General features: G+C 38.1%; 1 pseudogene; it reads right to left on the bottom strand.

Moving 5' to 3' along the window:
- Positions 1-4,846: 4,846 nt before the first annotated feature.
- LOC124099484 (melanoma inhibitory activity protein 2-like) lies at positions 4,847-7,111 on the bottom strand (annotated as a pseudogene).
- Positions 7,112-11,061: the final 3,950 nt, after the last annotated feature.

Here is an 11,061-nt window from a genome sequence, read left to right as displayed (position 1 = left end):
AGACCCAGAAACAACCCAGCCTCTGGAAGCATAGGCTCTACCTATACCTGCAAGTGGGCACTGTGCAGTGTGCTGGGAAGGCTAAAGAGAGCAAACCTTTCACTGAGGGGCTTTCATGGCTCCTTTTCCTAAAGAAGAAATAATGAATTAATTGTGGCAGAAAAGCCTTATGTGTATGGTCAATATTATGATGTGGAAAGGCATCACCAAAAATGCATGGGCATGTCAATGACAAAGGACATTTTAAACAAAGGGTGCTAAGAGAACAGATAAACATTTGGAAAAGAATGGAGTCAGACTCCCTCCCTCACTTCATATATACATACATGTGTACACACATACATGTGTACACACACACACACACACACACACACACCCTCAAACTATATCACAGAACTCAATGCAAAGCTGAAACTGCAAACTCTTAGAAAAAAACATAGGAATACATCATTTTGGCATTACATTTAGTAGTGGTTACTAATATGAGGCACCAGTTAAGCAACAAAAGAAATAATAAGTAACTTGAACTTTGTTGAAAATAAAAGCTTTTGAGCATCAAAGAATTCACTAATAAATTGAATTGACAACTCACAGAATGGAAGAAAATATTTGCAAATCTTAGATTATAACTTAGAAATGACTGTTATCCAAAATATACAAATAACTGTTACAACTAAGCAACAAAAAAAAATCCAAAAGAAGTGTCCAAAGACGTGTATATGCACTTCTTTAAAGATCATTATGTTAACAAAACAGTCACCATTGATCATTGATCATTAAGGTATGGCAAATCAAAGTCATAAAAAGAGACAACTTAATGGCCAGAAGGATGGCTACAATCAAAGACATGGACAATAACAGATGTTCTCGGAGAAATAGATACAAAGTGACCTGGGGATGTAAATATGAAGGATGTGGCTGCTTTCTAGCACAGTCTGGCAACTCCTTCCATGTTAGACAGAGACTTACTAAGTGACCCAGCAATCCCATTCCTAGGTGTGGGAAACAAAGTTAGACATGCACACAAGAGTTTATATATGAGTGTTCTCATCAGTGTTATTTGAATAGCCAAAAAGTACAATTGACTCAAATAACAAAATAGATTAAATAATACAGCATATTAATCTAATGGAATGTTTTTCTGCAATAGAAAGGAATGGAGTACTGATAACATGCTACGAACTGAGTGAACCTTGAAAATATTCGGCTAACTCAAAGAAGCCAGTCATAAAAAGACAGGGTCTAATTAAAATGCTGAAGGCCCTCACTTTATCCTTGATGAAGGAAGGGCCACTTGGCACTTTGTCCCATGTGCAGACAACCACTCACCTCTCCAGGCACAGTTAGAGACAGGCTTACTGACAAGTTTCTAGGAGAACCCAGGTTTCACAGCATGCTTTCCATGGTTCCTCCCCCAAGTTCCCTGGGGCCACAATCCCTTTCAACACCTGTTCCTCCAGCAGGTCATCCAGACAGAAGGCAGCATATTCCAGAATATTCCTTGTCATGCCATTCCTTTACCTTGCCTAGACTTCTCCATTCCTGCCTTCCTCTGAACCTCACCAGAGAGCCACTATCAAGGTTACTCAGGGCAGAGCTCACTGCTCTCAGGCAACAGGCCCTGCAGTCTCTAGGAGATGCTGTTCTTAGAGGCATGGGCTAATGTAAGAGAAGGTACTGAGGAAAAAGTGCATCATGTAGTTTATATCACAGAATTTTTCTATGGGTACCTAAAGTATATTCATATTTTGAATAAAAGTTTACATGTCCTAAAGAAATTATCATTTCTCATTTCCAGGAATCTGTTACTTTAAAACACTCTCAGAATAGGAGGCCACATTTGTCATATTTTTGACCTTCATAAAGTTGTATGTTGAAAAAAAAAAAGACAAAAAAAGATAAAAGTTGCAAGTTGTCCTTTTACCCAATATTAATATAACTAATGGCATAATGACTCATTCATCCAAAATTCCATGCAAGGATTTATGAAAAGCATTCCATCACCAACCAAGCCCTCCCAAATGAATCCTCAAATGGACACCTCACCAGAAAGGATATCCCAGGATGTGGCACCACCTAAAACACCTATTGAAATCAGGCCACCTGCCATGCTCACTGAGAACCCACCTCAGTGAGAACACACAGCTCCACACTGGCACCCCTCATTTGTTTGTTTTCCACTTTAAATGTTTTATTGTGGTTAAAATATACATGATGTGAAATTTGCCATGATAACCATTTTTTAAAAATGTTTTTTAATTCTAGATAGACACAATACCTTTATTGATTTATACATGGTGCTGAGGATCAAACCCAGTACCTCGCAGGTTCCAGTTGATCACTGTATTGCTGGGTCAAAACCCAAGCCTTCAATTTTTTTAAACACTATCCTTTTACTCAATATCAGTACTCTCAGGTCCATAGTATATTTGAGGAATATTGATATCCCTGGGTATATGAATTTAATTAATGAAATGAATTGTACCATACCCATTTCCTCTGTTGTAGAAGTGTAGATGTTGGCCAAATGCTAGGAAATATTTCAGGCCTTTGATAAAACCACTATATAATCAAATAATCTGTATAATGAGTAGAACATTAGAAAATAATTCAGGTCTAATTATTGTTGTTATCTATTTTTGGCTTTATGTCTTTGATAATAGAGATATCCCCATTTCCTTTTTAGAATATTGTTAGTGGTTATTAAAACACAATCATGGACTGGGTTGTGGATCAGTAGCAGAGCACCTGTCCAGCATGTGAGAGGCACTGGGTTTAATAATCTGTACTACATATTAATGAATGAATAAAGTAAAAGTCTATCAACAACTAAAAATGTGTTTATAAATGAGACACTTAATCATATACCTTTTAGTTTCCTTCACTGTGCTATAATTCCCCCCATAGATTATGTAAAAAAGACTATTCCTTTAATGATGACAGCTCAAATATCAGGAGCAGGACTCTTCTTTTTTAATATTTATCTTTAGTTGTAGTTGGACACAATACCTTTATTTCACTTATTTATTTTTATGTGGTGCTGAGGATTGAACCCAGGGTCTCGCACCTGCAAAGCAAGTAATCTACCACTGAGCCACATCTCCAGCCCAGGAATTTTCTTTAGTTATGAGAATTTTGATTTTTACAATAAGAGCCCAATTATTTAGGTAAAGTGCAAATAAATATGTACTGTGTATATGATTTCATTTTTGGAATTAATACTTCCTTATTTTTCTATAAATTGCCAATTTTTAATACTGTTTTATTTTATTTAACGTTCATTTTCAGAGCTGTAAACAAAGTTGTAACCTGATTCAATAAATGGTGTCATATTTAGAAGGGCCTTTCAGGTTTTTCTTCTGAAGCTATAACTTGTTATAGGACTGTATCATGGTATTTAGGCATTTCAGTTATGTTTTCAACCTGAAATTACCTTATTTTCAGTTTCTTGGGATAAAACATGAAATATACAAGCAACTATTCTCCTGGAGTAGTTAGGGCAGAAGTAATTCTGGATTAACATCAGTGGGGGAATCATCAGTCCATTTTATTAGATCATGAATGTAGACTTGTTTTCCACTCATTTAGAGTGAGTAATGTTTTATGCTGAAAAGTAAAAATTATAGGATTGATTTAACAACCAGTGTTACTCTTGAGGGAAAAAAGATTAGATTTATTGAACTTGTAGAGGTTATTTTTCAATGCCCAACTTTTTGTTCACATTTAAATTAATCATGGGCTCAAGTATCATTGAAAGTGTTCACTGGCCATCAATTGTGAGAAAGCTACTTCTTATATTTAACAAGAAAATTATATTACTACATTTATATTAGACTTAAATATATACTCTTTACAAAAACCTAAAGAGCATATTTAACACTTGAAAAAAAAGCTTTAACCACTAATTCTTAATTCGGGTATTTTTAATAAATATTCTTTCTTGGTCTCTATCAGGGAAACAGTGCTCAAAATGTCCTGTCAGGACTAGTGCAGTTTTGTAAATTGTTATTTATTTGCAATAATATAGAAATTGAGATTGAGGACTTCAACCATTTATGGTAGATTATCAGAGTCATTTTATGACTATCGAATCTAACAATAACAACATTTGGAGTTATGTCTTTGTTTCTTCATTTCAGGGTCCTAATAATTCATTTCTATTTTACAAATTTCTCTCTGAAAACAAAGCAAAGAGTAGGACACTCCCCATTTCAGTGAACCACAGCAAAATGGGTATAAAATAAAGAAGATGTAAGGGAAAACAATGACAGAGTGTACTTAAATTATGGTTTCCAACTTCTACAAGTTTTCTGAGAACTGAATTTGTTTTTATATCTGAAATCTCCAATTGCCATGACATATTTAATTGTGTTTTCTGATTTACTCTCAGTATGCTCTAGGGTATTCTTTTTTATGGGAAAACTAGCTGATTTTTATTATCAATGCCAAACAAAACTTTAAACTAATTAAAATATTTCAATAAGCATAAGGTTACTTTCACATTCACAATAATCACAGTAAATATGTTTCTTTGTATAAAAGGACAACATTTATTTGAAGTTTAAAATATCCCCCACTGCAAGATTAAATATATAAAACTCCATTTGTTGCTCTTATAATAGTGCATTAATCAAATTAAATATTATAATCTCTAGAATAAGATAAAATGAAAATAACTTACTCATAAGATTCATATTTAAAACATCTTTATTTAAAAAATGCTATCCTAAAAATTATATTTCCATAAAGCTTCAATTGGAGCAAAAGTATAATCACTTAAAATAAAGAAGTTACTTAAACTAAAAATGAGAGAGAAATTACTTTTGAATGCAGATAAAAAATATTGTCAGGTTTCTTGTTGTGCTTCTGGGTGTGCAGTACCAGGTTCACTTGAAGGTGGACTCAACCCTGAAGAGAACTCACTTCTACTTTCAGAATGCAGTGGGGGGAGGTGGGGGAAGATAATGAGGAAAACACCACATTCCCATTGAGAATGGAGGGTGTGGTGAGCCCAGTGGAGAATATTCTTCAGATGCTCCATACACGTTTCCTGGAGGAGGTGGAGGAAAAAAAGTTCCTCTTCTCATGAACTTCCTACTTGGATCCACCGGAAACAATGCATGTCTGATTGGAGGGAAAGGTGAGAAAGCAAAGCCAGAGAAAATTGTTTCATTTTCAATGGGGACAGATGAATCAGGCACATTGGAATCACCAAGATTGACTTTGGTATCATTTCTACTGGATTCCATATCTGAAGATGGAGGCCCATCCATTTCATCCAAAGGCATCATCATGGAACTTTTGAAATCTGCTGATACAGATGGTCTAACATAATTAGAAAAACATCCACCTTGCCTTTGTAGAGGAAGCTGTAGATCAGAATATGGCTGGCCGGGTGGAGGGATCATTATCCTATGGGCCTGTTGACATGGAGGTGCCAGGGGCCCAGTGTCAGAAGGTGCTCTCTGAGGATCAGTTAACATATCACAGTTTGCTTCTCTTCTTTCATTGTTAGTTGGATGGTCTGAAGAATTCTCTGGGCCCCTTGAGCCTCTTTCTTCTCTAACTGGTACCAAAGGTGAGAATCTGAGTGGACCCTTCTTTTCCAAAAGATATTCTTTCACTTCAGATGAAGGTTGACCCAATGGTGAGGGACCATTTGGGGAATGCTCTCTGCTAGAAGCTGTATTTGAATCATCAAGTGTAGATTGATCTTTTTCTGCAAGTTTAAATTTGAATTCCATTTCAGTTAATTTTTGTCTGTTGTGAGCATTTTGTTCCCTTAAATCACTGAGGTATTTTTCAGCACTTTGAGCTGTGAACTCAGTAACATGTACTTCTTTCTCATACTACATAACATGCCCCTGATAAAAATGAATGTTTCGCTCCAATTCTTCTTCAAGATCTTTAGCTCGGTTTCTATAGGTCTCCAGTGGTTTAGCTGTATGACTAATCTTTTCTTCCACTTTGGAAAGGTTCTCCTCTTGTCTACCTGGAAATTATCATCTCCTATTAATTTCCTTTGGGGTTCCATTACATTTTCTTTATATAGTTCCATCATGACTTTAAGTTTCTGCTGAAGATTCTGATTCTCACTTTCGAACTGTGTATATTCTGCTGGAAAAGTTGCTTGTTTTGTCTTAAGATTTTTAATATGTCCAATAACGTCTTCCTTTGCTTCAATTACTTCAGATAATAAAGTAGAAATTTGATTTCATTTTCTTTCTAAAGTTATAAAAGCGGCCTTTAACTTTGCAACATATACCAGTTTTTTCCAAAGCCCCTTTTGGCTGATATTCTAAGTAAGCATCAATTTCTGATTCACTCTCCATTTCCAACTCCAAGTTCCTTCATCAGTTAGGACTTCTGCAAGCACAGGAGCCCAATATTTTATCTGTAGCAAGTGTTCAGTTAGAGACTTAATGTGATTTTCTTTATCTCTTAGAACTTGTTCTGTATGTACTTTAGAGTGTTCAAATGTCATTTTCTGAAGTTGGGAATTTTCATTCAAAGACTCTTTTATTGCTACTCTAACTGCTTCTTTATTCATTTTAAATATTCTTAAGGTTATTTAGCTTGAGATTTGAGGGATTTTGATTCATCTTCTAGGGACTTAATTATTTTTAATATATCCACCATCAATTCACCCTTTTGAAAATGCTTAGTTTTCTCTACTTTTAGCTCATTTTCTAGAAAGACTATTTCATCCTCAAGTTTAGATATGGACCTATCCATGTTTTCATATATGGTCTCCAAAGTTTCTGCTTCTATCGACTCCTTCTCCAGAATGGCATCCTTTAAAGATGACTCTAAGCCTTCATATACTTTTTGAACAAGACTAACTTTTACAAGTAGTTTACATTTTTCCTCAATTAGTCCAGAAAACTTTAGAGCAAGCTTTTTTTCCTCTTCTCACATAACACCTGCTTCTCACATCCTGATAACTTCTCCACAAAAACAAGAGAACAACAAAAAATGCAATAGCTGAACATATTAACAACTCCCATGGACAGCCATAAGGGCTAGGATATGTTTCCAATTCTTCAGACAACGCACACCACAACCCTGCTTACTTCTTCCGGAACCACCCCAAAATAGGGGTGAGGAGAAGCTGTTGATCCTTCATCATGCTAAGGCTACTTTGGCTATTCCCTCCACAACCACACCAAAAAAGGCTGTGGACACTCAGGCCTTTGGTCACGAACAAATCTGAACCAGGCAATGGAGCAGACCATTGTGAAACAGCAAGGGGTGGGGAGTGCTGTGGGCATGGACATGAAAAGCCCTGGTCATGGGCTCCCAGGGGCCTAGCACACTCACACTGTCTGTCAGAGAAGTCGTGGCCCCTTCACTATGCTGTACATCCTGAAGCAGCACAGGTTCAAACCTGTCTCAATCAAGCCAGGGAGGAGATCTCTCCAGGTCACCCACCCATTGGTTTGTTTTAGGCCAGGCCAAGGCAGAACTTATTATGTGCCATTCTGTAATGTCATAATATCACCCAGTTTGATGTCACTAAAATTCTAAAGCTCTGTAAAAATTTTAAAGATCTAGTATATCATATATTTATATTTGTACCAATTGTTCTTTTGTTTTAATGTTTCATTCCTTTCTCTCCTCTCCTGCCCCTTATCTTTTTTCTTCCTTCCTTCCTTTCTTCCTTCCTTTCTTCCTTCTTTCATTCCTTCCTTTCTTCTTTCTCCCTGTTATTTTCTTGCAGTGTTGATGGTTATATTTCAAGGCCTGGTACATGCTGAGCTAGATCTGTAGCACTGAGCTACATCTCCAGGCCTGTTCACACTTTCTATAGAAGCCATGTAAATTATTGGCATAGAAAACCTCTTGTGTTCTTTTCACTTCTCATAATATGTAAGTACTTATAAGCAAACTCGTCAATATTTACATATGTATCAATGAGAATGAAAAGATAAGTGAGTCTTGCATCCAAAAAAAAAAAAAAAAAACAGAATAAAACGTTGCATGTTATTCTCAAACCAGAGTATTCAATAGGAAGCAGTGTTTATTTGTGTGCATCCAGCCTCAGTGGATTCTTATCCAAAGGCTGAGCATTTAGTGTAGGAGTGATCCCTTATATATTCTGGTTAGTTTCATTTTTACATACTAGCCTTTGTCTTCATATAAGTTAATACACATTTTCCTGTTTGGGCATTCTATTTCTATACCACAAATTACCAAAAATGTTCAAAACTGATTTCTGGATGGACCACAATGATACATATGGCATCATATTATCTTTCTTTTGCTCTGAGAAATATGTGGCACAAAATGTAGCTCAGTGGTAAAGCACCCCTGGTTTCTATTCCCAGTACCAAACCAAATAAATTGCAGATGCAATGCATTTAGGGGAGAGAATTTAGCATTATAATGAGTTAGAGTGAGCAAAGTTTATTCTGTGTCAGTTAGAAGAGGAGCTGTGTATCTTTGACTGATTTAAGCTGCTTCTTCCAGGCCTTTTCTAAAGATCAGTTTCTGAAACAAAGAAACAACTTCAAGTGAAGTTACCAGTGAGCAGCTTTCCACCTGCAATCACAAGTGTTCCTAAGTTCCTGCCTGGCAGCTGACCTCTTTGCAGAATGTTTCCTGGTGGGGAGAAAAGTATGAAGGGGGCAGATCTTGACATCTGAATCCCTTGGGGGGATCCCCTTCCTCTTAGGCTATTCTAACCAACTCCATGCCAGCACCTCTATTATCTAAGATGCAGAGAGTTTGAATGACCTCTGAATCTATGGTATTGAGCCCTAATCCAAGGCCCTTAACTCACTCCATATCCATGGGTTGTTGTTGTTTTCTAGGGCACCTCAAGGCCCTAATTTTGGAGAATTTCACGTCCATGCTACCTGTATGACCTCCAGTTCACTGAGTGCTTTGACTGCAGTACCTGGATTTGAAAAGGAGTTTCTCCAGGCAGAAGATTCAGTCTTCCAACCAGGCTGTCTTGACCTTGACCCTACAGAAGGCAGTGCCCTTGGAGCTACCCAGTATACCAAATTTGGGCTCTAAATTATGGGGTTGAGTCTTAGCAATTGTTGCCAGACAGGCATTTCTACCTTGTGCCCATGATCTCCCTCCCTGAGGTAGTAGTTACACATTGATGGAGGCTGAAGGCTATCTAGGTGCCAGCCACTCAATTTTTACACTTCCTCTGCCCACTGGTATCAGAATCAGGTTTCTCTTGGCCTATTTCCCAAGACCCAGGTGACCCAGGAGGCTTTAAATATTAGTTGCATTCTTCAAAGGGACACCTTTGTTCTAAGAGGCTGCAGTAATAGGAATCACCTGCAGGTTTTCTTCTAGACCATCTTGACAGTGGGGTTGTGGTGGGTGCAGTCAGGAACTCCTTTACATACACTGTCATTTGTGGCTAGAGCCTGACCCAGAAGCCTGTTGTCCTGGGCTAGAGAAAGCATATTTGGGCACATTGTACGGAAATTTTTGGTTTGGGGTACAAACGGTGTGAGGAAGCTTGAAAACACCTCAGAAGACCTTCCTGGGACACTTGGTTAGAGGTGCCAAGGGGAGAGACATGGCTACTGAAACACCATCTCATGAGCCATTACTGCTCAATAGCCATAGATTAAAAGCCACATCTTCATGCAGTGGTGACTGCTAATTGGTGACTGAAGCACAGTAGGCCAGAGCAGTTCAGGCCACAGACTCCTATGAATCAAGGCATGGTAGCTAAGCTCTCCGGGCCCTGAGTGTGGATAAGGGCATAGATACAATCTGATACAAATAGCTCCTTCTTATTCTGAGACTTCTGACTGTTTTTGAGTATCATAGCTGGATTCTTGCATGAGCAGAATCATATGTAATAGAAGAGAAACTTCACTGAGAGATGATTTTTGAATTGTTCATGTTACACATCTCAAGAGTGGGTCAACCCAGGTTGAATTCAGGAATTGTTGCTTGACCCAGTCCCTCACACACTCAGCTCAGGGAGCTGCTGTCCATGGTGGGTCAGCAGCTCTAGGGGATGATCCTGTTGAGCACTGTGTTCTATCCCCAGTGGCAGGATTTTCATTCACTGTGCTCTGCCATCGTCCTAAGGACCTTGGGTAAAGGTGATCTGCATTTTATAGGAGAGAAAATAAAAGCCCCAAGGTGTGCTGGGATTTGACAATGAGCACGCAATTAGTAAGCATCAAACAGGGACTAGACCAGGGCATCTACAAGCTCTTTGTTCATGGGCCTGGCCTCATGACTTTTTATGGATGGGGAAGCTCTCAGAAATCAGGAGTAGATCTGCCTGTTTGGGAGGGAGATTTAGGTGAAGGTGGAATCTGACCCACTTCTTGTGTCTGTAGCACCTGTGAGGTTTTGCTTTGACTCGTATGAGTCATGTCCTGGGGCCAGATGGGGAATCCAGTATAAAGTTTTTCTTATTGTTTTGATATTACCATAATGGAAAGTTGCTTAAAATTAAATTTTTAATAAATCTTTAAAATACTTATTGGTGCTGGGATCAAATTTAGGGTCCTTCTGCATGCTATGTGCAGACTCAACACTGAGTTACTTGCCTAGCTCCTGATCAGATTTAGGAGGAAGTTTTCCTATTTCCAGAGGTTAGTCAAGATGAACTTAATGAATAGAGTCAATTTCTGGGACTTATGGGAAAAGTATTTGCCAAAGAGTAACGTGTGTATGTTTTCTCTATCACTGCCAATTTCTGTCTTCATAAGGCTAGCGTTGCTGTACATCATGGCAGTGTGAGTTTAGAAGAAGCCCTCTTGATTGCTGTTAATGAGCTAGAAAGAATTGCTGTTTCTAATGTCTTACTGCAGGGACCACCCTGTTGCTGTGTAGTGGTAGGAATTCTAATCCGTGGCTTCTTTTTTCTCCAGGCTGAAGGATGACTTTTAACCCTGTCCAAACTGTTGCATACCATCACTGGTGTCTCATAAAATGGAAGTGAGAAACTAAGTAAATGAAGTGGAAGAAGCCAAGGACACTCTCGGACCCAGCCTGCGGGCCATACCTTAAATGGTGTGACCATGAGAATAAGGAGAATGTTCTGCTCTCAAATGGCTTATCTGAGTCATC

Source organism: Marmota monax, unplaced genomic scaffold, assembly GCF_021218885.2.
Source record: "Marmota monax isolate L192 unplaced genomic scaffold, Marmota_monax_Labrador192_F-V1.1 WCK01_AAM20220418_F8-fsc01904, whole genome shotgun sequence".
NCBI classification, from domain to species: domain Eukaryota; kingdom Metazoa; phylum Chordata; class Mammalia; order Rodentia; family Sciuridae; genus Marmota; species Marmota monax.
The sequence above is the reverse complement of the archived record's forward strand: the minus strand, read 5'-3'. Positions and strand labels throughout refer to the sequence as shown.